The 27,868-nt window shown below is 46.0% G+C and overlaps 1 pseudogene across 1 annotated transcript; it reads left to right on the top strand.

Annotated features, from left to right (window-relative positions):
* Nucleotides 1-1,891: 1,891 nt before the first annotated feature.
* LOC311145325 (RNA polymerase II-associated protein 1-like) lies at nucleotides 1,892-23,167 on the top strand (annotated as a pseudogene). The gene is made up of 16 exons: nucleotides 1,892-1,925; nucleotides 2,197-2,311; nucleotides 2,409-2,507; nucleotides 2,561-2,662; nucleotides 2,970-3,137; nucleotides 3,251-3,403; nucleotides 3,540-3,674; nucleotides 3,801-3,962; nucleotides 4,177-4,337; nucleotides 4,955-6,044; nucleotides 6,238-6,363; nucleotides 8,996-9,063; nucleotides 21,341-22,041; nucleotides 22,233-22,442; nucleotides 22,585-22,639; nucleotides 23,018-23,167. The product of its transcript is annotated as an RNA polymerase II-associated protein 1-like (transcript).
* The last annotated feature ends 4,701 nt before the right edge of the window (nucleotides 23,168-27,868 follow it).

Genomic DNA, 27,868 nt, shown 5'->3' on the forward strand with positions numbered 1-27,868 from the left:
AGCAAAGAGGCACTGAGGTTGAAGGTAGGCCTTGAAATACATCCACAGGTACACCTCCAATTGACTCAAATTATGTCAATTAGCCTATCAGAAGCTTCTAAAGCCATGACGTCATTTTCTTGAATTTTCCAAGCTGTTTAAAGGCACAGTCAACTTAGTGTATTTAAACTTCTGACCCACTGGAATTGTGATACAGTGAATTATAAGTGAAATAATCTGACTGTAAACAATTGTTGGAAAAATTACTTGTGTCATGCAAATAGATGTCCTAACCGACTTGCCAAAATTATAGTTCGTTAACAAGAAATTTGTGGAGTGGTTGAAAAACGAGTTTTAATGACTCCAACCTAAGTGTATGTAAACTTCCGACTTCAACTGTATGTCCGTATAAAAAAAATATTGTATTTAAACTGATTGGCCGCTCTTTAAGGGCTGCAAAATAAGCAGCTACGCTCCTCTGTATGCAAACTTTGTGAATTTGGGAACTAGAAGTGCTCCTGAGTAGAATGAACCCCGACACAGCGTACAGAAAATTGTGTAAAGTGCAATAAATGATAGGAGTACACAAAAACCCCCATTGTTGACCATTTAGGCAAAATAAAAAAATAACATCTCATAGAAATACTTTTAATTATTCTATGTATGATAACTAGTATAAAATATATAGATAATTGTGTACATTTTTCATCATTTTCACCCAAATTATTCATTTACAAAGTATACAGGACGGGACTTTTATTCTGAAGGATTCCAAAAATCCGTGACCCAGAAGTACTTAGTTATTCTTGTCTGCTTCACAGCAGTCTAGTGAAGCACCTAAAATTAAGAACATGATCAGTAGGTTTTCAATGTGCTGTCTATGTTTGTTGGCTGCTGGATCAGTGCCTGTAAATAACAATGCTCTAGACCAGCTAGCTACAGTATCTAGTTAACATTCAAATAGCAGGACAGGTGTTGACTTGATATGCTGTAACGTAGGTGAGAGGCGAGGAGAGTGTAATTGGCTAAGTTATAATATAATTTTCTGATGTGCTATGATATCACAAACCTGTACGTAAACATAATAATAAAGAGCCATATACCGTATTGTGTGATATTTACATTTACATTTTAGTCATTTAGCAGACACTCTTATCCAGAGCGACTTACAGTTAGTGAGTGCATACCCACTATGTCTACAGACGTTCAAATCCTTTTGCCTAACATGTTCCTTTATCTGTAGGGGGATGATACGGCGTCCCAAGCCCACTGACTCTGAGGCTGACCTACGAGAGCAGGAGAAGTTTCTTGCTTTTAAACGTTTCATCATATTGTGTACCTCTACCTCTCAGATCCCAGACTGGTTGACTTTGTAAGTGTTTCGTAAGCCACTGGGAGCCACAACCTCTACCTCACAGCCTTCCAACTTCCTGGATGAGAGAGGTTCCTCTTCCTGGATGAGAGAGTCAGGGAACAGAGTCTTCAAGAAACCATCATGACAGAGACAGACACCAAGAAGCCAGAGCAGAATCCTCTGGACATAAAGATTGGAGAAAGGGGAAGATTAAGAAGAACCAACCCCACCAACTGCCAATGAAAGGTCTACAGAAGACATTTTAGCAATGCACTGTAGCTCCATTATGAATGAGCAAAAGAGCCTGCCTCTGCACTGTCAGTCCTAGCACACCTGGATGTCTGCCAACAGTTTCCCATCTCCTTGCAATTAATTGCACAACTCATTTCGTATTGCAGAGAAATAAGCCTTGGTGCTCCGTGACTGGAATACTAGGGCTGAACATTGATTTCAATCTGCCTGATTAGCAGAAAGCCAACGCCAGCCAAAGTCAGATTCACTTTGTGTAATGGAGATAATGGGGGAAAGCCCAAGACATATGAACATAGAGGAAGATTGATGGTCCATTGCTGGACCACAGTGTGTGCCTACAGTATTTTGTATTCTTCTCAGACAGCAATGCCAGCATTGCAAGCTTTTATTCTCCATTACACTGATTGGAGAGAAATGTTCTACTGAGGCATTAGAGGAACTTTAGAGGCATTTGAGTTACCCCAAAACCTCACAGGATAGCTTTGGATTTAGATCCAGATTTGGTTTGGGTTTACAGTTGGGCACCTGGGTCCATCTTGGTATTTTGAAGCACTTTCCAAGTAGTGCTAATAAGTGTACTAATGATGCATTACCACCATGTATCTCTCCAGAGGAGGACCTGCCAGTCAAGCCTCAGAAGTAGTGGGTGCACATGGACAAGCTGGAGCCAGAGAAGCTGGAGTGGATCAGGGACCTGCCTGCGTCCAGCCGGAAGGAACCAAGATGGTACTAACTACTGTTTACACTTTGTCAAGAGATGCGGAGAGGTTGTGTGTTTGTCTCATCTAATGACTAGTTGATCATTGTGTCTCTGTGCTGACAGGCCATGCAGGCTCACTTTGACTTTGCCGGAACCCTGATCCCACCCACAGAGGACCTGCCCACCCACCTTGGTCTGCACCACCATGGAGAGGAGCCTGAGGTCAGTATAGAGCACTAATACCTGTTGACCTCTCTCCTCTCTGTCTCCCCCAGCTGGCTGGTTACTCCCTGCAGGAGCTCTTCCTCCTCTGTTGTAGTCAGGTGATCCAGCAGTGGAGCCTGGCCCTCAACGCTCTGGCCCACATCCTCACCAAGGTAGTCAGGTAGCCTAGCGGTTAAGAGCCTTGGGCCAGTAACCGAGAGTTAGAACCTAAACCGACTAGGTGGAAAAATCTGTCTGTGCCCTTGAGCGAGGCACTTAAACCTTATTACTCCACTGTCGCTCTGAATAAGAGAGTCTGCTAAATGACTTAAATGTAAATGTACTGCCTGTCAATCAGTTCAATCATGAAGAGCCCTTCAGACAATATATGTATGCAGATGTTGTAAGAACGTCTGCTAAATGACTAAAATTTAAATGTAAAATGTAAGATCTGTCTTTGTGCTCCTGTTGTTCCCGTAGGTGCAGGTTGGCCAGTTTGCGGCTGCTCTCAGGGGCAGTGTGGTGTCAACTCTTCTGGATTCTGGCCTTCTCTTCCCGCTGCACTTCTCACTGGACGATAATGTGGAGGGAGTGATGTCTGCCACTGTGCAGGCGCTCAGAGCCCTCTTGGTGTCCTCAGACGATGAAGTAAGAGAACTTACAGAGTGTGATTGTATCATCATCACCAATATACCATGGTTTGGTATGTGTGTATAAACTCATGGTTAAAACCCAATCTTTGTGTCCCTGTCTTGTCTCAGGAGTGTCTGGACAGCACTCTCTCATGGTTCCATGGGCTGGCCTCTTTTCCTCTATTGCGGAAGACGAGGGGCTCGGAGGTCATGAGAGAGACTGCTCAAGAGAAGGAAGAGAAAAAGACTGATGACGACGTGTCCAGGGATGACGTCATTAATCATACCAACACTCCTTTATCTCTCCACTATTGCTCTCGCTGAAATGATGCAGTGCATTGTCTTTGCAGCCTGTGGAGAAGTACTAGTGATAAATGCGTTGTGTAAAGCTGTTAGCTGTGTTGGTTTTCTGTCTCAGGGTTTACTGAAGATGAAGCTGCTTCCTAGGATTCGCTACATCATGGAGGTGGTCCACCCTTCACCCAGGGTGGACCAGGACGTGCTGGGAGTCCTGATCCGAATCACCAGACACTCCTCCTCTGCAGCCACTCAGGTAACATCAACTACACCTCCCACAATGCCCTCTGGCATATCTCCGCCTCTCTCAGGTTTTATTAGCTGTAAGCACCTTCACGAGTTACCATTTGTAGTATGAATAGTATCTGTACTGTCACTGCAGGTCTTGGACTGCCCTCGTCTGATGGAGACTGTGATGTCAGAGTTCCTGCCCTGCTCCTGGGCAGTGCCCACCTCACCGACACCCCAGTCTGTATACGTGACCAACGGCATGAAGCTAATACGCGTCCTGGACACAACTGGCAGACACGCCTGTGCCAGGCTGGTAAGTGTGGAGAGAGGAATTTTCAAACCCAACTGCCTGCTTACATCATGTAGTAATGCCACACTTAGCCTTCCTCTGTTGGATCTTGTGTGTATCCATAGTAACTTCAATGTATAATGGAGTGACTAATAAGTGTTTTATGATCTGGGTGTGATGTATGATCTGATAGACTAGTACATCCATAATAAAGTCACCCTGACTGTGTGTTACCCAGCTGAACTCTCTAAGTGTGTGGGAGTGTCTGTCTCGTCTGCTGGCCCCAGAGCCCAATGATCTGCAGCTGGAGCCAGGGGAGGCCCTGAGGGTCAGCACTGAGTCCTACTGGCTGTGAGCCGTGGCAGCCAGCTACGACATGCCTACAACCTCTACACGAGAGTAACTGGTCGTCAAACCCCCAATTATCACCTATATCTATAGACGGGTTGGCTGACAATGTCACGAAAATGACGCGTGCGCATCGATGTAGCCGGAAGGCGTGCATTGATGTCATGTCCATGCTAATATGGCTACATTTCGCTAGCTAGCTAACCAGCAACTGTAACAATGTATTTCAGAGACAAGTGCTCATTGTGCAAATGTACTTGTTTTCAATTAACACTTGGAGACTCAATATAATGTCAACAATCTAAGCCAACCCTGTCTGTTTTGCCCCATAGTTTGGCACGTGTCGGTTTTGTTGCTAAACAACCAACCTGTCTATGGGCTCAGTCATATCATTGAAGACACCTGGTGGTAGGGACGAGAGAAGCCATCTGGACACAACATCTTCAAATAATAAAGTATTCTCCTCCCAATGTCATTTTCAAAGGGATTGTTTAATACCATATACAAAACCAATATCAGATGTGTGAAATCACGTTAGATTATACATGGCAAGAAAAGCTCTTTCCTGTCATGCCAAATGTTCTTAGAAGCTTAGAAAAAGGATGTTCTGAAAAAGTCCCTCAGAATGAGTAGTACAGCAGAAACATTCTCCTCTCTACCATTTCCAGAGACCTGTACCCCATCCTGGTGAAAATGTTGCAGTCTACCCACCGGCTCTGGCCCCCCTCACACCCCCTGCTGCCCCTGGAGCACCACAGGCTCCAGGCCCCCCTCACACCCCCTGCTGCCCCTGGAGCACCACAGGCTCCAGGCCCTCCTCACACCCCCTGCTGCCCCTGGAGCACCACAGGCTCCAGGCCCCCCTCACACCCCCTGCTGCCCCTGGAGCACCACAGGCTCCAGGCCCTCCTCACACCCCCTGCTGCCCCTGGAGCACCACAGGCTCCAGGCCCTCCTCACACCCCCTGCTGCCCCTGGAGCACCACAGGCTCCAGCCCCTCCTCACACCCCCTGCTGCCCCTGGAGCACCACAGGCTCCAGGCCCCCCTCACACCCCCTGCTGCCCCTGGAGCACCACAGGCTCCAGGCCCTCCTCACACCCCCTGCTGCCCCTGGAGCACCACAGGCTCCAGGCCCCCCTCACACCCCCTGGAGCACCACAGGCTCCAGGCCCTCCTCACACCCCCTGCTGCCCCTGGAGCACCACAGGCTCCAGGCCCTCCTCACACCCCCTGCTGCCCCTGGAGCACCACAGGCTCCAGCCCCCCCTCACACCCCCTGCTGCCCCTGGAGCACCACAGGCTCCAGGCCCTCCTCACACCCCCTGCTGCCCCTGGAGCACCACAGGCTCCAGGCCCCCCTCACACCCCCTGCTGCCCCTGGAGCACCACAGGCTCCAGGCCCTCCTCACACCCCCTGCTGCCCCTGGAGCACCACAGGCTCCAGGCCCTCCTCACACCCCCTGCTGCCCCTGGAGCACCACAGGCTCCAGGCCCTCCTCACACCCCCTGCTGCCCCTGGAGCACCACAGGCTCCAGGCCCCCCTCACACCCCCTGCTGCCCCTGGAGCACCACAGGCTCCAGGCCCTCCTCACACCCCCTGCTGCCCCTGGAGCACCACAGGCTCCAGGCCCCCCTCACACCCCCTGCTGCCCCTGGAGCACCACAGGCTCCAGGCCCCCCTCACACCCCCTGCTGCCCCTGGAGCACCACAGGCTCCAGGCCCTCCTCACACACGCTGTAGGCTGGCCTGTTCAGGTAACACACACTCTGGCGCTCTGCTACTTTTTAACTAATATATATATATATATGTTCTCTCCTGCAGCTTTCTGTAGTTCCTTGATTTGTTGTTATCCACTGGATTCAACAGTGCCAAACCTCTACTTTCACTACAGTTCCCAGGGGGCTTAGTGTGTCCCCAGTGACCTGGGGTCATGTAACAGGTCTGCAGCATGAGGTGCTGCTGAAGGGCTGTGTGAGGATCATGGGAGACCCTGTCCAGAGGGAGAGCACCCTGAGACTGGTGCTGGCCCACCTGCTTTACATTGGGTCCTTCTACTCCCAGATCTCCATCCAGGTGAATGTACAAACCATAGCGGGACTCAAGGGAATTAGCGTTTAATCTAAATCATTTTAACTTTATGTCCTGTCGCCTCGTTTTCCTTCATCAGTACAGATTGGAAAGAGCCTTGCACTATATCGCTTTTACTAGTCTTCTCTTTTCCGATCTAGGATGTGTTTTTAGTTAGAAATGCATGTTGTGTGTAGCTCAGTTGGTAGAGCATGGCGCTTGCAACGCCAGGGTTGTGGGTTCGATTCCCACGGTGGGCCAGTATGATAAAAAAATTAAATAAATGTATGCACTCACTAACTGTAAGGCGCCCTGGATAAGAGCATCTGCTAAATGCTAAAATGTAAAATGTCTGGACTAGGGTCCTATTAGGATGTGTTTTTATTTAGTAATGCATGTCTGGGCTAGGGTCCTGTTAGGATGTGTTTTTAGTTAGTAATGCATGTCTGGGCTAGGGTCCTGTTAGGATTTGTTTTTATTTAGTAAAACATTTATGGACTAGGGTCCTATTAGGATGTGTTTTTATTTAGTAATACATGTCTGGACTAGGGTCCTATTAGGATGTGTTTTTATTTAGTAATACATGTATGGACTAGGGTCCTATTAGGATGTGTTTTTACAGTAATACTTGTCTGGACTAGGGTCCTATTATGATGCGTTTTAGTTAGTAATACATGTCTGGACTAGGGTCCTATTAGGATGTGTTTTAAGTTAGTAATGCATGTCTGGGCTAGGGTCCTGTTAGGATGTGTTTTTAGTTAGTAATGCATGTCAGGACTAGGGTCCTATTAGGATGTGTTTTTAGTTAATAATACATGTCTGGACTAGGGTCCTATTAGGATGTGTTTTTAGTTAGTAATACATGTCTGGACTAGGGTCCTATTAGGATATGTGTTTATTTAGTAATAAATGTCTGGACTAGGGTCCTATTAGGATGTGTTTTTATTTAGTAATACATGTCTGGACTAGGGTCCTATTAGGATGTGTTTTTATTTAGTAATACATGTATGGACTAGGGTCCTATTAGGATGTGTTTTTATTTAGTAATACATGTCTGGACTAGGGTCCTATTAGGATGTGTTTTTATTTAGTAACGCATGTCTGGACTAGGGTCCTATTAGGATGTGTTTTTATTTAGTAATGCATGTCTGGGCTAAGGTCCTGTTAGAATGTGTTTTTATTTAGTAATGCATGTCTGGGCTAGGGTCCTGTTAGGATGTGTTTTTAGTTAGTAATGCATGTCTGGACTAGGGTCCTATTAGGATGTGTTTTTACAGTAATACTTGTCTGGACTAGGGTCCTATTATGATGCGTTTTAGTTAGTAATACATGTCTGGACTAGGGTCCTATTAGGATGTGTTTTAAGTTAGTAATGCATGTCTGGGCTAGGGTCCTGTTAGGATGTATTTTTTGTTAGTAATGCATGTCAGGACTAGGGTCCTATTAGGATGTGTTTTTAGTTAATAATACATGTCTGGACTAGGGTCCTATTAGGATGTGTTTTTAGTTAGTAATACATGTCTGGACTAGGGTCCTATTAGGATGTGTGTTTATTTAGTAATACATGTCTGGACTAGGGTCCTGTTAGGATGTGTTTTTAGTTAGTAATACATGTCTGGACTAGGGTCCTATTAGGATGTGTTTTTAGTTAGTAATACATGTCTGGACTAGGGTCCTATTAGGATGTGTTTTTATTTAGTAATACATGTCTGGACTAGGGTCCTATTAGGATGTTTTTATTTAGTAATGCATGTCTGGACTAGGATCATGTTAGGATGGGTTTTTATTTAGTAATGCATGTCTGGACTAGGGTCCTATTAGGATGTGTTTTTATTTAGTAATGCATGTCTGGGCTAGGGTCCTGTTAGGATGTGTTTTTATTTAGTAATGCATGTCTGGGCTAGGGTCCTGTTAGGATGTGTTTTTAGTTAGTAATACATGTCTGGACTAGGGTCCTATTAGGATGTGTTTTAAGTTAGTAATACATGTCTGGAGTAGGATCCTATTAGGATGTGCTTTTAGTTAGTAATACATGTCAGGACTAGGGTCCTGTTAGGATGTGTTTTTAACTAGTAAAACATGTCTGGACTAGGGTCCTGTTAAAATGTGTTTTTAACTAGTAAAACATGTCTGGACTAGGGTCCTGTTAAAATGTGTTTTTAGTTGGTAATGCATGTCTGGACTAGGGTCCTATTAGGATGTGTTTAGTTAGTAATACATGTCTGGACTAGGGTCCTATTAGGATGTGTTTTAAGTTAGTAATACATGTCAGGACTAGGGTCCTAATTAGGATGTGTTTTTAGTTAGTAATACATGTCTGGACTAGGGTCCTATTAGGATGTGTTTTTATTTAGTAATACATGTCTGGACTAGGGTCCTATTAGGATGTGTTTTAAGTTAGTAATACATGTCAGGACTAGGGTCCTAATTAGGATGTGATTTTGACTTAACTGTTAGGTGTAAACCACAAGCATTAGTGTGGTGCTGAGTGGAAAGGAATTAATAGCTGCCGCCGTGTAGTCGTTGATGCGCAACAAACAATTCACATGCATTTCTTTGCTTGTTACTTTGCAGTGTGTTAGTGGGACTAGGACTAATCTCTCTCCTATGGTTTCTATCTCGCCCTCTCTCTGCCCAGTTCAGCTTCCCCCTCCTCTTTGAGGCTGTGCTAGGATATCTGCTAAGGCTGGCCCATAGACTGGAAGTGTATAGAGCCCAACATCCCTCCCATCACTCAGTTTTAGGCTAGTCTGTGTACCAGTCTGTTTCTCTATCATTCCACTCCTTGCCACGCTAAATGCCACCTTTCGCATATGACACGGAGTACAAGGAGTGGAATGTTAGCCAAACAGACTGGTACCTAGGGCTGTTCCGGTGACCACATTACTGCCACACCGGTAGTCATGAGTCATGACCGTAGTCAAATTCCATGTGACCGTTGAGTCACGGTAATCTCCTGTTATGTAGTCTGGACATGCGTTGGTAGAACCCAACTTGCTAACGACCATCAGGTCCTAATGGTCTGGTACTCAGGTCTCTATTGTCCCTCTAACCACTCTGAAATCAATGCAAATGCAATCGAAAATCACAAACACTTATCATCAAAACAGTATTATGCTTTTAAAAATAATAAATAAATAATGCCATTTAGCAGACGCTTTTATCCAAAGCGACTTATCATGCGTGCATAATTTTTTTTTTGTGTGTACTCAGCTCTCTGTGATCTATCAATTTGAAGAAAGAAGTTCAACAGGTTGAAACTGAGTGGAAACATGGTCATTGTGGATGTTCTTTCAAAGCCAAACCCAACAATGAACTGTTACTAATTTAAGCCCAAAAGCTAATTCTGTCCTATGGTTAACAACTCCTCGCTTAATACCTATTGTAGGTTAGTTGAACAAGAAGCCATGTCTGTATATTCGAGAAAAGCAAACCGTACTCAGAAGAACCGCACCAGGACAGAAGAACAGGCACTCAATTAACTAAATGAAAGACTCACCTTTGGTTATCAAACCTGCAGGCAAGGGGGAGCTGTGGTTGTTTTAGACTATGAAAAATACAAAGGAGAGATTCAGAGACAACTCAGTAATTAACGTTTCTATAGAAAACGGAGTGTTGATCCCATACAGGTGTTCCAAAGGGATATCAATAATCTGGAGCAAGCCCTATTAAACAACCTTATCTCAAAACCTGAATATGAATACGTTTGCTGCAAATGTGCCATACGTCCATGCCTGTACATTTTGCCTAAATAACACAAACCTAAAACACAACAAGGCAATTATCCAGGCAGACCAGTTGTTGCAGAAATAGGCTCAATGCTAGAGCCATTATCGAACTTTGTAGACTATTTTATTAAATCGCATGTGCAAAGCATTGCCATCATATGAGAAAGACTATAGATTTCGTAAATAAGATTTCACCAATAACAGGGTTAACAGAATACTATTTTGGTCACATTAGATGTCGAGAGTCTATATACCATCATTCCCCACACGGGGGGGGCTGGCATCCCTAGCTCACTACTTGAGAGACCGAGATACTAACAAACACCCACCAACAAACTTTATTCTAGAGCTGGCTGAATATGTTTTGAAGTATTAACTATTTCAGGTTTGATGATGAATACTACCTCCAAACGAATGGAACATCGATGGGCTCCACATTCGATCCAAGCTATTCTAACCTTTATGTGGGTCAATTTGAAGAATGTTTTGTTAACAATTAAAATTAATTATTGAATAAAATCCTGAAGTGATATCGTTATATTGACGGCATTTTTTGCATATGGGGAGGAACGGGAGAAGAGCTGTCCAACTTTATGGTATTACTCAATGACATTGACCCTAATCTCAAATTCACTATTGAATGTGACACGAAACGTGTTCATTACCTCGATCTGTGGATTGAGAAATCAAATGTAACCACGTTTACAACTGTATACAGAAAAGAAACTGATAGAAATACTATATTACAGGGGGAGAGCTTTTTTTCTTGCACTGTACCCAATGATTTATGAAAACATACTTTTTTTAAATTGTATTTCACCTTTATTTAACCAGGTAAGCCAGTTGAGAACAAGTTCTCATTTACAACTGCGACCTGGCCAAGATAAAGCAAAGCAGTGCGATAAAAACAACAACACAGAGTTACATATGGAATAAACAAAACGTACAGTCAATAACAGAGTAGAAAATCTATATACAGTGTGTGCAAATGTTGTAAGTTATGGACGTAAGGCAATAAATAGGCCATAGTGCAAAATAATTACAATTTAGTATTAACACTGGAGTGATAGAAGTGCAGAAGATGATATGCAAATAGAGATACTGGGGTGCAAATGAGCTAAATAAATAATGTAAATAACAATATGGGGATGAGGTAGTTGGGTGGGCTAATTACAGATGGGCTGTGTACAGGTGCAGTGATCGGTAAGCTGCTCTGACAACTGATGCTTAAAGTTAGTGAGGGAGATAAGTGTCTCCAGCTTCAGAGATTTTTGCAGTTCGTTCCAGTCATTTGCAGCAGAGAACTGGAAGGAATGGCGGCCAAAGGAGGTGTTGGCTTTGGGGATGACCTGTGAGATATACCTGCTGGAACGCATACTACGGGTAGGTGTTTCTATGGTGACCAATGAGCTAAGATAAGGTGGGCATTTATCTAGAAGTGATTTATAGATGACCTAGAGCCAGTGGGTTTGGCGACGAATATGTAGTGAGGGCCAGCCAACGAGAGCGTACAGGTCACAATGGTGGGTAGTATATGGGGCTTTGGTGACAAAATGGATGGCACTGTGATAGACTACATCCAATTTGCTGAGTAGAGTGTTGGAAGGTATTTTGTAAATGACATCGCCGAAGTCAAGGATCGGTAGGATAGTCAGTTTTACGAGGGCATGTTTAGCAGCATGAGTGAAGGAGGCTTTGTTGCGAAATAGGAAGCCGATTCTAGATGTAACTTTGGATTGGAGATGCTTAATGTGAGTCTAGAAGGAGAGTTTACGGTCTAACCAGACACCTAGGTATTTGTAGTTGTCCACATATTCTAAGTCAGACCTGCCGAGAGTAGTGATTCTAGTCGGGCGGGCGGGTGCAAGCAGCGTTCATTGAAGAGCATGCATTTAGTTTTACTAGCGTTTAAGAGCAGTTGGAGGCCACGGAAGGAGTGTTGTATGGCATTGAAGCTCGTTTGGAGGTTTGTTAACACAGTGTCCAATGAAGGGCCAGATGTATACAAAATGGTGTCGTCTGCGTAGAGGTGGATCTGAGAGTCACCAGCAGCAAGAGCGACATCATTGATATACACAGAGAATAGAGTCGGCCCGAGAATTGAACCCTGTGGCACCCCCATTTTAGACTGCCAAAGGTCCAGACAACAGGCCCTCCGATTTGACACATTGAACTCTGAGAAGTAGTTGGTGAACCAGGCAAGGCAGTCATTTGAGAAACCAAGGCTATTTAGTCTGCGAATTTAAAACTTGATAGGTAGATGTCCTCATTGTGGTTTTACAGATGTATTTAATACGTTTTATGTACACACTTTATTAGAATACTTATGAAATGCACATTGTTATATTTGGTAACATGTTTATTTTCCCTCGACTCCTACCCCATTAGAAGCATTGAACGAATGTGGGTGGAGCAAAAGGCCTTGAGGCCGATAAGTAAAGCTTAAGCTTAATAAAGAGCAGTCAGTGGTCTAAGGCACTGCATCTCAGTGCTTGAGGCGTCACTACAGACCCCCTGGTTCGATTCCAGGCTGTATCACAACCGGCTGTGATTGGGAGTCCCATAGGGCGGCGCACTATTGGCCCAGCGTCGTCCGGGTTTGGCCTTCATCGTAAATAAGAATGTGTTCTTAACTGACTTGCCTAGTTAAATAAAGGTAAAATAAAATAATACTGGCAGGAGCAATGCGCAGGTTTGTCCTTTTTTCTCATGTTAGTCAGTTGTTACCATTAACCTGCAACAAAGATAGCTCGGATGTGCGAGTGCCTTTTGAATTTTAAAGCCAAACACAACGAAATGGACAGCGCTTTCTAAGGTGATGATTAATTCAAAACACCCATACGCATATTAGAGTTTATGCATACGCATAGGCCTATATATGAGCCCAAGCACAAAACAATTACCTGAATTAAAATAATGATTGTACCATTATACAATACATAGCCTAACAGCCTACCGCATAATTGGTCTAGCCTATACTCCAAAAATTCTAGTAATAGCCTTTGAGTGTGGACTGTGTTATTATCCATACTGGATGGATGGTTACCTTATGCTACGCTCCAAACGTTCTATCCATGAGCCTGGGAGAGAACATATAGGCAGGCCTAGGCGATGCTGTTGGGTCATTGATTTTGCAGGGCGGCTTACCAAGTTATCCTACAGTTATAGTGAATAAGGCATTTTTTATATTTTCATAATTAATAGGTTGACATTACCTTTAGCTATAGAATATCTCACCACCGTGTGTTTCCATCGTCTCCTCTCTCCTTCATTCCTTTCTCGAGCGCGCAGAGAGAGGGGCTGTCACGTTTAATTCAATATGTTTTGTTGTGAAAACATGTTACCATCGATGTTCCCAAACATATTTCACATGGTTTCCCGAATTAAGCACTGGGTAGCTGCAGGAACAGGGTTGGAGATTCCATGGCATACAGAGTTTGGACGAAATATCACCTGTTGCGCAGCAAAAGCATGTTCCTCAAACAGTGGTTGAGGCGTTGTTGATGCTTGTCACTAAGAAATGGATCCCAGCTGCTACTATATTTCTTTCTCAGCTGCTAGTATTTAGCACATGCTCCGCTATAAAACCGGAGTAGCCTATCTGGCATGATTGAAAATCGAGCCCAAGGAAAGGAGCTTCCATTTGCTATTCGAGTGCATACAGATTACGTATTTTCCCCCCTGCCCCTGTCCATTTGATAATGAACTATTCTAAATCGAAACAAATGTGACATATTAGTAAAGACGAGATTAAATTGAGAATAGCCTGATGGGTGAAAAATATGATCACTTTATGAGAGAACAGTGTGCAGCCTAAGTAAAGGAACAAAGCGCAAGCTTTTTTTGCGGCTTTCTCAAATCATTAATAGCCTATATAGTTGCATCATGCAGCCAATATATATATTTCATTTCTAAGACATTAAGGTTTGTATCATTAACAATTAAAGTTGCCAATTAACTCTAAATCTAGCTTAAAGGACCTGTTTCAAATTATCACTTTTACGCTCAACATAGCCACTTAATGCAAATATTGCTCCGTAATGAAAAAAATGTCCTTTCTATTTTATTCAGCTAAGTTAAATTATATTCCTCTTACTATACAATCATATAGTGAAACATAATGGCACAGTACTTATAAACATATCTTGTCTGCTAAATGAACAAGCCTACAGCCTATGGTGTGGCACATACACTAGGCCATTCATATTCTGTGTAACGTGTACGCTGGGAGTCAGGAAGCAGGTGCAGAAGGTGAGTTTAATAATGAACAGATACAGATGAACAAACACGCTTACAGAACGTGAGAGAAAACAATAGTACCTAATGACTGATGTCAACTGAGGGCTAAATAAAGGGGGAGTAATCAAGGAGAAAATGATGACCAGGTGTGCTTACTGATGGGGAACAATTGTGCATAATATACACTGCTCAAAAAAATAAAGGGAACACTTAAACAACACAATGTAACTCCAAGTCAATCACACTTCTGTGAAATCAAACTGTCCACTTAGGAAGCAACACTGATTGACAATAAATTACACATGCTGTTGTGCAAATGGGATAGGCAACAGGTGGAAATTATAGGCAATTAGCAAGACACCCCCAATAAAGGACTGGTTTTGCAGATGGTGACCACAGACCATTTCTCAGTTCCTATGCTTCCTGGCTGATGTTTTGGTCACTTTTGAATGCTGGCGGTGCTTTCACTCTAGTGGTAGCATGAGACGGAGTCTACAACCCACACAAGTGGCTCAGGTAGTGCAGCTCATCCAGGATGGCACATCAATGCGAGCTGTGGCAAGAAGGTTTGCTGTGTCTGTCAGCGTAGTGTCCAGAGCATGGAGGCGCTACCAGGAGACAGGCCAGTACATCAGGAGACGTGGAGGAGGCCGTAGGAGGGCAACATCCCAGCAGCAGGACTGCTACCTCCGCCTTTGTACAAGGAGGAGCAGGAGGAGCACTGCCAGAGTCCTGCAAAATGACCTCCAGCAGGCCACAAATGTGCATGTGTCTGCTCAAACGGTCAGAAACAGACTCCATGAGGGTGGTATGAGGGCCCGACGTCCACAGGTGGGGGTTGTGCTTACAGCCCAACACCGTGCAGGACGTTTGGCATTTGCCAGAGAACACCAAGATTGGCAAATTCGCCACTGGCGCCCTGTGCTCTTCACAGATGAAAGCAGGTTCACACTGAGCACATGTGACAGACGTGACAGAGTCTGGAGACGCCGTGGAGAACGTTCTGCTGCCTGCAACATCCTCCAGCATGACCGGTTTGGCGGTGGGTCAGTCATGGTGTGGGGTGGCATTTCTTTGGGGGGCCGCTCAACCCTCCATATGCTCGCCAGAGGTAGCCTGACTGCCATTAGGTACCGAGATGAGATCCTCAGACCCCTTGTGAGACCATATGCTGGTGCGGTTGGCCCTGGGTTCCTCCTAATGCAAGACAATGCTAGACCTCATGTGGCTGGAGTGTGTCAGCAGTTCCTGCAAGAGGAAGGCATTGATGCTATGGACTGGCCCGCCCGTTCCCCAGACCTGAATCCAATTGAGCACATCTGGGACATCATGTCTCGCTCCATCCACCAACGCCACGTTGCACCACAGACTGTCCAGGAGTTGGCGGATGCTTTAGTCCAGGTCTGGGAGGAGATCCCTCAGGAGACCATCCGCCACCTCATCAGGAGCATGCCCAGGCGTTGTAGGGAGGTCATACAGGCACGTGGAGGCCACACACACTACTGAGCCTCATTTTGACTTGTTTTAAGGACATTACATCAAAGTTGGATCAGCCTGTAGTGTGGTTTTCCACTTTAATTTTGAGGGTGACCTCCATGGGTTGATACATTTGATTTCCATTGATACTTTTTGTGTGATTCTGTTGTCAGCACATTCAACTATGTAAAGAAAAAAGTATTTAATAAGATTATTTCATTCATTCAGATCTAGGATGTGTTATTTTAGTGTTCCCTTTATTTTTTTGAGCAGTGTAGTTGCCAGGGCAGGTGGTTAATAGACCAGCGAAGTCGAGCATCAGAGGGAGGGAGGCAGCAGGAGTAGGCGTGACAGTAGTACCATCAGCAGCCTGTATGCGTGGAGGCCTGGAGATGCTAAAGGTTTATGTTTATGTTAATTAATGGACCAGCAGTCATTTGCATGATAATGCATGATAGTAACCAGCTGACCACCACAGCCCTACTGGTACCCAGGCTAGTCTTAGGCTATATAGCATCATCATATAGAGTCATTCAGGGCCAGGCTGTGTCTCCCTATAGGCTCATCTTGTCCTTCAGTCACTTTGTTCCTCATACAAGTGGCTTTGTTAAGTAGTGAATCTGTACATGTATGTGCATCTGTGAAGTCTCCACTTGTTGGGATACTTGACAATTTCCCCTGTTAAATATATCAGATACAGATAGTTGACCATAATCATCTTTACAATATTTGACCGAGTTATTTGTACTGCTTCCAGGTTCCCACTGGCCAAGTTCTGTTGAAAGTCAATGCTCTCACGGGCATTGTGTGTGTGATTTGGAAGGTTCCTGGCTAAATGTACATGGTGGTCTTTCCCACAGCAACATGACCTATCCTAAAGGAGTTCTCCTCCACTGAACTTTCATAAAACAGAACTTCCTGTGCTATGAAATATTGGATGTGTCGAGGTGCAGGGCCAGAAGAGGAATTGTTGAGAAGATATATACTCCAGCTGTGGTTGTGATGCATTACCTCAAGCCAAAATGTGTAATGTTGGCACATCACAGAACATATCATCTCGTTGATTCATTGTAAATCTACGTAGTTTGTGGCAGCGGTGTGCTGCCGTGGGCATTGTGCACCACCAGATACAAGCATAGTTTACATTTATACAGCATCTGGTCTGCTAAGCACCATAATTGTTATTCTTTCAACACATTCACACATCCTGTTTTATTTAGTTTTTGCATTGCCATTGTCTGGATCTAGGCTTAATTAGAAATAAATGTGAAGCAGGTTTTCAAAAGGTCATGGCTAAGGGCTGGGGGCTTTCGTCTCAAATCACACAATAAAGTTCATTGGTTTTTCTCAGGATGGGACTTTGCTGCACTACGTCTAGACCTAGGTGCTGAGGAGTATTTCTGTCTGTAATAAGGCCCTTTTGTGGGGAAAAACTAATTCTGATTGGCTGGGCCTGGCTCCCCAGTCTATATTTTTCGTAGCTGTCTATTTACCACCACAAACTGATACTGGCACTAAGACTGCACTCAACGAGCTGTATAAGGCCATAAGCAAACAAGAAAATGCTCATCCAGAGGCGGCGCTCCTAGTGGCCGGAGACTTTAATGCAGGGAAATTTAAATCCATTTCCATTTCTACCAGCATGTTAAATGTGCAACCAGAGGAAAAAAAACTCTAGACCACCTTTGCTCCACACACAGAGAAACGTACAAAGCTCTCCCTCGCCCGCCATTTGTAAATCTGACCATAATTCCATCCTCCTGATTCCTGCTTACAAGCAAAAACTAAAGCAGGATGTACCAGTGACTCGCTCGATACAGAAGTGGTCAGATGACGCAGATGCTAAGCTACAGGATTGTTTTGCTAGCACAGACTGGAATATGTTCCGGGATTCTTCCGATGGCATTGAGGAGTACACCACATCAGTCACAGGTTTCATCAATAAGTGCATCGATGACGTCGTCCCCACAGTGACTGTACGTACATACCCCAACCAGAATCCATGGATTACAGGCAACATCCACACTGAGCTAAAGGGTAGAGCTGCCGCTTTCAAGGAGCGGGACTCTAACCAGGACGCTTATAAGAAATCCCGCTATGCCCTCCGACGAACCATCAAACAGGCAAAGCGTCAATACAGGACTAAGATTTAATTGTACTACACCGGCTCCGATGCTCGTCGGATGTGGCAGGGCTTGCAAACTATTACGGACTACAAAGGGAAGCACAGCCACGAGCTGCCCAGTGACACAAGCCTACCAGAGGAGCTAAATTACTCCTATGCTCGCTTTGAGGCAAGCAACACTGAAGCATGTATGAGAGCATCAGCTGTTCCGGACGACTGTGTGATCACGCTCTCCGTAGCCGATGTGAGTAAGACCTTTAAACAGGTCAACATTCACAAGGTCACAGGGCCAGACAGATTACCAGGACGTGTACTCCGAGCATACGCTGACCAACTGGCAAGTGTCTTCACTGACATTTTCAACCTGTCCTTGACTGAGTTTGTAATACCAACATGTTTCAAGCAGACCACCATAGTCCCTGTGCCCAAGAACACTAAGGTAACCTGCCTAAATGACTAACGACCCGTAGCACTCACGTCTGTAGCCATGAAGTGCTTTGAAAGGCTGGTCATATTTCACATCAACACCATTATCCCATAAACCATAGAACCACTCCAATTTGCATGCTGCCCCAAAAGATTCACAGATGATGCAATCTCTATTCCACTCCACACTGCCCTTTCCCACCTGGACAAAAGGAACACCTATGTGAGAATGCTATTCATTGACTACAGCTCAGCGTTCAACACCATATTGCCCTCAAAGCTCATCACTAAACTAAGGACCCTGGGACTAAACCCCTCCCTCTGCAACTGGATCCTGGACTTCTTGACAGGCCGCCCCCAGGTGGTAAGGGTAGGTAACAACACATCTGCCACGATGATCCTCAACACGGGGGCCCCTCAGGGGTGCGTGCTCAGTCCCCTCCTGTACTCCCTGTTCACCCATGACTGTATGGCCAAGCACGACTCCAACACCATCATTAAGTTTGCAGACGACACAACAGTGGTAGGCCTGATCACCGACAACGATGAGACAGCCTATAGGGAGGAGGTCAGAGACCTGGTCCTGTGGTGCCAGGATAACAACCTCTCCCTCAACGTGATCAAGACAAAGGAGATGATTGTGGACTACAGGAAAAGGAGGACCGAGCATGCCCCCATTCTCATTGACAAGGCTGTAGTCGAGCAGGTTGAGCGCTTCAAGTTCCTTGGTGTCCACATCACCAACAAACTATCATGGTCCAAACACACCGAGACAGTTGTGAAGAGTGCACGAGAAAGCCTGTTCCCCCTCAGGAGTCTGAAAAGATTTGGCATGGGTCCTCAGATCCTCAAAAGGTTCTACAGCTGCACAATCGAGAGCATCCTGACCCGTTGCATCACCACCTGGTATGGCAACTGCTCGGCTTCCGACCGCAAGGCACTACAGAGGGTAGTGCGTACGGCCCAGTACATCACTGGGGCCAAACTTCCTGCCATCCAGGACCTCTATACCAGGCAGTGTCAGAGGAAGGTCCCAAAAATTGCCAAAGACTCCAGCCACCCTAGTCATAGACTGTTCTCTCTGCTACCGCATGGCAAGCGGTACCGGAGCGCCAAGTCTAGGTCGAGAAGACTTCTTAACATCTTCTACCCCCAAGCTAGAAGACTCCTGAACAGCTAATCAAATGGCTACCCGGACTATTTGCATTGTCCGTCCCCCTCCCCCCCTCCCCCCGCTGCTACTCTCTGTTTATTAACTATGCATAGTTACCTACATGTACAGTTGAAGTCAGAAGTTTACATACACTTAGGTTGGAGTCATTAAAACTAGTTTTTCAACCACTCCACACATTTCATGTTAACAAACTATAGTTTTGGCAAGTCGGTTAGGACATCTACTTTGTGCATGACACAAGTCATTTTTCCAACAACTGTTGACAGACAGATTATTTCACTGTATCACAATTCCAGTTGGTTAGAAGTTTACATACACTAAGTTGACTGTGCCTTTAAATAGCTTGGAAAATTCAAGAAAATGATGTCATGGCTTTAGAAGCTTCTGATAGGCTAATTTACATCATTTGAGTCAATTGGAGGTGTACCTGTGGATGTATTTCAAGGCTTACCTTCAAACTCAGTGCCTCGTTGCTTGACATCATGGGAAAATCAAATGAAATCAGCCAGGACCTCAGAAAAATAATTGTAGACCTCCACAAGTCTGGTTCATCCTTGGGAGCAATTTCCAAACGCCTGAAGGTACCACGTTCATCTGTACAAACAATAGTACGCAAGTATAAACACCATGGGACCACGCAGCCGTCATACCGCTCAGGAAAGAGACACGTTCTGTCTCCTAGAGATGAACGTACTTTGGTGCGAAAAGTGCAAATCAATCCCAGAACAACAGCAAAGGACCTTGTGAAGATGCTGGAGGAAACAGGTACAAAAGTATCTATATCCACAGTAAAACAAGTCCTATATCGACATAATCTGAAAGGCCGCTCAGCAAGGAAGAAGCCACTGCTCCAAAACCGCCATAAAGCCTCAAGCCTATAGAACATTTGTGGGCAGAACTGCAACGAGCAAAGGAGGCCTACAAACCTGACTCAGTTACACCAGCTCTGTCAGGAGGAATGGGCCAAAATTCACCCAACTTATTGTGGGAAGCTTGTGGAAGGCTACTCGAAAGGTTTGACCCAAGTTAAACAATTTAAAGGCAATGCTACCAAATACTAATTGAGTGTATGTAAATTTCTGACCCACTGGGAATGTGATGAATGAAATAAAAGCTTAAATAAATCATTCTCTCTACTATTATTCTGACATTTCACATTCTTAAAATAAAGTGGTTATCCTAACTGACCTACGACAGTGAATTTTTACTAGGATTAAATGTCAGGAATTGTGAAAAACAGAGTTTAAATGTATTTGGCTAAGGTGTATGTAAACTTCCGACTCAATTACCTCGACTAACCTGTGCCCCAGCCCATTGACTCTGTACAGGTACCCCCTGTATATGGCCTTGCTACTGTTATTTTACTGCTGCTCTTTAATTATTTTTTAATTATTTTTATTTTTACTTATCTATTTATTTTTTATTTTTCTTAAAACTGCATTGTTGGTTAAGGGCTTGTAAGTAAGCATTTCACTGTTGTATTCGGCTCATGTGACAAATATAATTTGATTTGATTTGAACTCAGTAAAATCGTAGAAATTGTTACATGTTGCGTTTATATTTCTGTTCAGTATAGTTTCCAACATGATATTAAACATGTCATGCTAAGCCATCGTACATTATATCCAGGTTGCACCAAATAGTATCCTCCGGATCTAACTCCTGACCTTTTCACTTTCAGTTAGATCACTGCTCAATAGCTGGTATTCCTCTGATGCCACTGCCAACCAGCCTTATAAGTATTCTTATAAAGGCTCCATTTTATGGGAACTCAATGCTGTATAGCTAAACTATTCCATTCTCCCTGTCTTCCAGAGCGGGTCAGAGTGGAGGCCCAGAGGCTGCAAAGCTGTCTGAGCTGTGGCTGCAGGAGCGCTCCTCCCCTCCCCACCAGACCCTGGGTCCTTTGCTGAGGGAAGCCTGTGTCCAGCTGCCCTCTGTCCGGGGCTGCTACCTCTCTCACCTGGCCCACATGGAGCCCTCTGTTCTTTCCTCCAGGGACCACCACCTGGGCCGAACACCCAGCTCCTCCAAGAACTCTCCGGACCCTAACTCCCGTCCAATTGGTCCTTCCTGCCACTCGTCAGCCTGTACGACGGAGGTGGACTGCAGGTGGAGTCGCTCCCCGCGGGGGCAGTGCAGTCGGTCACACACAGGTCTGGAGGGAGGAGGCTCTCAGGGTGGTGCTGCCGGTAGCCAAGCTGGCCCGTCTGGCTTGTATCTTCCTGTGCTCCAGTGATCTCTTCCTGGAGAGGCCTGTCCAGAGGCTGACCTGGGCTCTCTGCAGGCTGCTCACCAGCCCCTCTCAGCTGGAGGCTGGACCTCAACTCCCCTCCTCCAGGCCTGGCCTCCATCAATGACCTCTATTCTGCCCTGGTAGGACAGTTTGAATCAGTGTCAGTCGGGGACCCCCTGTTTGACTGCTTCAGCAGAGGCGCTTCAATGCCACCATGAAGCTGGCTGTGTTTGGGGAGCATGTGGGCCTGCTGCACTCCCTGGGGGTAACACTGGAACAGGTGAGAGGGAGGCTGGTTAACACGCTGGATTGAAAGTTGTGATTGAGAGTACAGGGTACATTTCTGTGTAGACGGCCAGTAGATGGAGCACTGGGGCTCTTGTCACTTTCTGCAACATGCCATTTGACAATGTGTCTAAAACATGTAACATAACGATAGGCTAAATTAACCCCTCTCTGTGTTCCTCCTAGCTGGCCATCCCTATGGAGAGGTTCACGTCACCCCCAGAGGACTCCCTCCCACTGCTGCAACACTACTTCTGGGCGCTGGTGACGGGGACAATGAGGAGAGGCTGGTGTCTTGTGCTCTACGTGGTGGCTCTGTCCCACCTCAACACCTTAGTCTTTTCTCAGGACGCTGGATCACAGGTACAGACCAACATTATGACAATTGACTGGACTGTGTGGTATTGTAGTTCCTATAAATGTCATACTGCTAATCAGGGCTAGGCAATTTGAGGGTAATTGAGAATCGCTCTGTACTTTAAATATGAACTCTTTTGTACGCCCCTCTGAAAGGCCTTTGTTTCCCCTTCTCCAGTAGGTTGAAGCAGCCCGTTGCAGCCTCCTGAGGAAGACACTACTACCTGACTGATGAGGTACACACTTGTTCTCACTCTCCTTCCCCTATGCCTTCCATATCTTCACTCCTCCTTTCACCTTCCCCTGGGCCTTCCATAGCTTCACTCATCCTCTCACCTTTCCCTGGGCCTTCCATATCTTCACTCCTCCTCTCACCTTCCCCTGGGCCTTCCATATCTTCACTCCTCCTCTCACCTTCCCCTGGGCCTTCCATATCTTCACTCGTCCTCTCACCTTCCCCTGGGCCTTCCATATCTTCACTCCTCCTCTCACCTTCCCCTGGGCCTTCCATATCTTCACTCCTCCTCTCACCTTCCCCTGGGCCTTCTTATCCTCCTGCCACTCCTCCCCTCTCCCCTGATGGTATTTTCTAACATCTGTCCTGTCCTGATTAGGTGTTGAGGAGCCACCTGCTGCCATTCAGTCTGCCCCAGAAAGACGCTGAGCTGGGCATCGTCACCTACGACCATCTGCCTCGATTCTGGCAATGCAGACTGGAGAGTGTTCTAGGGACCCAGGAGGTGAGCGATAGCAAGGGGGAATGAGGACAGAGATAGGGGGGACAAATAATTGTTTTCATTTGAGCTCTGTGGTCATGCCAAGGGTACCAGCTCCAGGAGGGTTTACTGGAAACACTGAGTGAGGATAAAACATGCTGTAAAAGGGCCTGGAAATGTCTGTCAAAATTATTAATAAAGATCCTTTTGTATGTTTATGTAACTTCAGCACTGTTGGAGTATTTAATTTGTCTTTAATCTTCGTAGTCATTCAGCATTTGACTAACACTTGTTTTTTTTTTAAACCTACAACTGAATATGCAGTAATGGTTTCAGTCCGCTGCCACAGCAGAGCATGTAATGTTCAATGTGGCCTTTTGCAAATCAAAACTAGGTACAAATTATGTAATTATATCACTGCAAATGAGGAGATAATTAAGCTGGCTCCTGTTCTACTTAAATGTCATATCAGCCCGAAAAACAATGAAACACTTACGTTCCAATTTAAATACTGCTTACTGTGAAATCCCACTAACTTTTACCAGTGTGGCCCCCATGACTTTTCCATTGAAGCTACTTAACTAGTGCCTGTGTAAAATCTAATTTGCAAAGTGTCCACAAGCAATGTCAAACAAAGGGATGTTTGTCTCTTCCCCGTTGTGCTAGTCTAGACTAAAGTTTGGTTTCAAAGACCACTTGCCTGTTCCATAAGATATGAAAAGGTTTTCCTTCTGTCCTTTCTCTTATTTGTCTACACATGTCCATGTGCCACTCTCACCCCTCACCATGTGATTGGGGACTTTGCTCTGTGTAGGGTGGTATCTTTCGGATTATAAGTTAAACGGTTGTCCTGACTCTCTGTGGTCACTAATGGCACTTATCGTAAGAGTAGGGGTGTTAACCCCGGTGGCCTGGCTAAATTCTCAATCTGGCCCTCATACCATCATGGCCACCTAATTATCCCCAGTTTCCAATTGGCTCCTTCATCCCCCCTCTTCTCCCCTGTAACTATTCCCCGGGTTTTTGCTGTAAATGAGAATGTGTTTTCAGTCAACTTACCTGGTAAAATAAGGGTTCAATAAAAATAATAAATAAATAATAAATTCCTTCCTACCAAATGTTCCCAAAAGAGTTTCATTTATCTGTGTTTTGAACACCACACAATGAACAGTCTATGAGAATCTCTCTGTTTCTTTTCCAGTCTATTTTCTTCCCATTATGCATACAGTTTGATTTGGCCGTGATTGTTTACAGTGCAGGTTTTCACACTCAACATGTACATGGAGAATGTCAGGCTGGCGCCTTGGTGAATCACATCCAATTCACTCTCTCTTTTTTGCTCTCTCTATTTGTAACTAACTCTTCCCTAAATAACAGTTGTTGGTTGGTTGGTTTTCTTGTTTGCTTCCTCTGGAATGCTGTCTTTGGGGTTTGCCAGTATGGGAAGACAATGGACCCTACTGTGGGCTTGTCTAATACTGGTCATACGGTTCCCTTCACATCTGGTCTGCATTGTTACTCAAGCAGGGTGCCCTGAGGTTTCACGCTGGTTCCCATATGAAAGCAGGCCATGTACAGTACATAAATGTTAAATGGCGCCAGGTTCATCATGGCTATTTTATTATAGGCTGTTTAATGCTGTGGTACGAACATGTTGATGACATAGCTTCTAAGATCTAACTTTCCAAGATAACATTTCACACCTGATTTGTTTCCCTGGTCAAATGCCTGGTATGATATACGGTATGTGTTCTCCATGACCGTCTCCGTCTATTTACCACTGCACAATGGAGAGCTGATTATTACAGAACACGTACATAACTCTTAATTGTTTAAGATGGTATTTTGATTGGTTATTTTTTGTGTTTTTTTTGTCTCTGGGGAAATCGATGTTGTAATGTATTTGCCACAATTATTAAAACACCTTCAAAATAAGTCCAGAAGTGTCACGACTTCCGCCGAGGCTGCCTCCCCTCCTTGTTCGGGCAGGTTTCGGCGTTCGGCGTCACCGGCTTACTAGCTACTGCCGATACATTTATCATCACTCCATTTGTCTTGTCTTCAATCACACACCTGGTCCTTATTCCCTCATTAGTCATGGTATAAGTGTTCCCTCTGCTTCCTTGTCTGTGTGGGTGATTGTTTATTGTGGAGGTTAGTGAAGCTCGGTGGAGCTCGTGTATTGTGTATCGACAGGAGTATTTTTTCCTGTGTGCCTTGTATTTTCCAGTGCACCTGTTTTGTGCCCTGGAGTGTGTTTGACACATTTCTGCGTAAACCTGTATTTTGCGGATTAAAGCCTGTTATTCTGTGAATTACCCTCCTGTGCCTGACTCCTTCATCACCACCTCATCACAGAATCACCCACCCGCTTATGGAGTCAGCGGGAGAGACGCACATGCCTGGAGTCGTGGAACAGGTCCAGGAGCATTCAACTATGCTAGCCAGCTTGGGTGAAGCGATGGGTCGGGTTCTTCAGGTCATCCAACGCCTGGAGAGGAGAGAGCCCGATCCGTTGAGACCAGCTGGTCAACCGGATCCCGCCACCTACACCCCAGCACCTGGAGGGATCCGGATATCCCGACCAGGGGAGTTCGACGGGACAGCGGCGCTGTGCCAAGGATTCCTTCTCCAACTGGAGCTCTACTTCTCCAGCATCCGACCGGTTCCATCGGAGCGGGAGAAGGTGTCCGCCCTCGTCTCCTGCCTCTCGGGGAAAGCCCTGGAGTGGGCCAACGTGGTGTGGAACGAAGGAGGAGCCGCGTTGGAGAACAACGGGGAGTTCGCTCGCCTCTTCCGGGCGGTCTTCGATCACCTGCCCGAGGGTCGAGAGGCGGGCGAGCGGCTGGTCCACCTGAGGCAGGGGACGAGGACTGCGCAGGACTTCGCATTTGAGTTTCGGACGCTGGCAGCAGGGTCCGGGTGGAATGAGCGGGCCCTGATCGACCATTTCTGGTGCCATCTGCGGGAGGATGTCCGACGGGAGCTAGCCTGCCGAGACACCATGTTGTCCTTCAACAAACTGGTGGACATGGCCATTCGTTTGGACAACCTGCTGGCAGCCAGAGGACGTCCTGGTAGGGGTCTGCCCGTTTCCACCCCGGACGACTCGGATCCCGAGCCGATGGAGCTGGGTGGAGCCGCCGGCCGAGAGAGCGGAGGAGGACAGCGACAGTACCACTCTGGTGGCACGAAGGGGCAATACACCACACGTCATAGTCAACGTTCTTTTGGGCCGGGAGGCGGCAGGCAGGGCACTCTCGCATCACCCCAGGTATCGAACACCCACACTCGTTCAGAGCCCTCTGCTGCGCACTGTAAAATACACATCTCCTTTCCTGAGCACATGATAGTTCCCCAGTGTAAGGCGCTAGTCGATTCAGGCGCAGCTGGGAACTTTATGGATAGGGCATTCGCACACCGTATATGCATTCCATTGATTCCCCGCCATTCCACGCCCCATCAGAGCACTTGATAGTCGACCATTAGGGTCCGGGTTGGTTAAGGAAGTTGCTGCACCAGTCACCATGATTACCCAGGAGACTCATTGTGAGCAGGTTACTTTTTCCATTATTGTCTCCTGCTTTCCCTGTGGTATTAGGTATCCCTTGGCTAGCACTCCACAACCTGACCTTCTCATGGCCGCAGAGGGTTCTCACGGGGTGGTTGCGAGAGTGTAGGTGTCTAGGTGTTTCCGTTGGCGCAACCACATTGGAAAGTCAAGACAGTACCTCCACCGTGCGCATTCCCCCTGAATACCTCGATCTGACGCAAGCGTTCTCTAAAACGCAGGCGACTAAATTACCACCTAATCGGGCGGGGGATTGCACGATAAACCTCCGGGTAGACGATGTACCTCCCAGGAGTCATATATATATACCCCCTGTCACAGGCTGAAACGGTGGCTATGGAAACATATGTCACTGAGTCCCTGCGCCAGGGGTATATACGTCCCTCCACTTCACCCGCCTCCTCGAGTTTCTTCTTTGTGAAGAAGAAGGACGGAGGTCTGCGCCCGTGCATTGATCATCGACCACTGAACAGGGAGACGATAAGATTTAGTTATCCTCTCCCCCTCATTCCTTCAGTGATTGAATCAATGCATGGGGCGCGCTTCTTCACCAAATTAGATCTCAGGAGTGCGTACAACCTGGTGCGTATCCGAGAGGGAGATGAGTGGAAGACAGCATTCAGCACAACCACAGGACATTATGAATACCTGGTGATGCCCTATGGTTTGATGAATGCTCCCTCAGTTTTCCAGTCCTTTGTAAACAAGGTGTTTCGGGACATGCTTGGTCGCGGTGTAGTGGTCTACATCGATGACATCCTGGTGTATTCCGCTACGCGCGCCAAGCATGTGTCCCTGGTTCGCAAGGTGCTGGCCCGACTGTTGGAAAATGACCTTTATGCTAAGGCAGAGAAGTGTATGTTTTTCCAGCAGTCCGTCTCCTTCCTTGGATACCACATTTCCACCTCAGGTGTGGAGATGGAGGGAGATCGCATTTCAGCCGTGCGTAATTGGCCGACTCCAACCACGGTCAAGGAGGTGCAGCGATTCCTTGGCTTATCCAACTACTATCGGAGGTTTATCCGGGGCTTTGGCGAGGTCGCAGCTCCCATTACCTCCCTGTTGAAGGGTGGGCCGTCCCGGCTCCGCTGGTCTGCTGAGGCTGACCTGGCCTTCAGCAAACTGCGGGGTCTGTTCACCTCAGCCCCAGTACTGGCCCACCCCGATTCATCACTACC

The sequence above is a fragment of the Coregonus lavaretus genome (assembly GCF_964263955.1).
Source record: "Coregonus lavaretus genome assembly, chromosome: 18".
Taxonomy (NCBI): Eukaryota; Metazoa; Chordata; class Actinopteri; order Salmoniformes; family Salmonidae; genus Coregonus; species Coregonus lavaretus.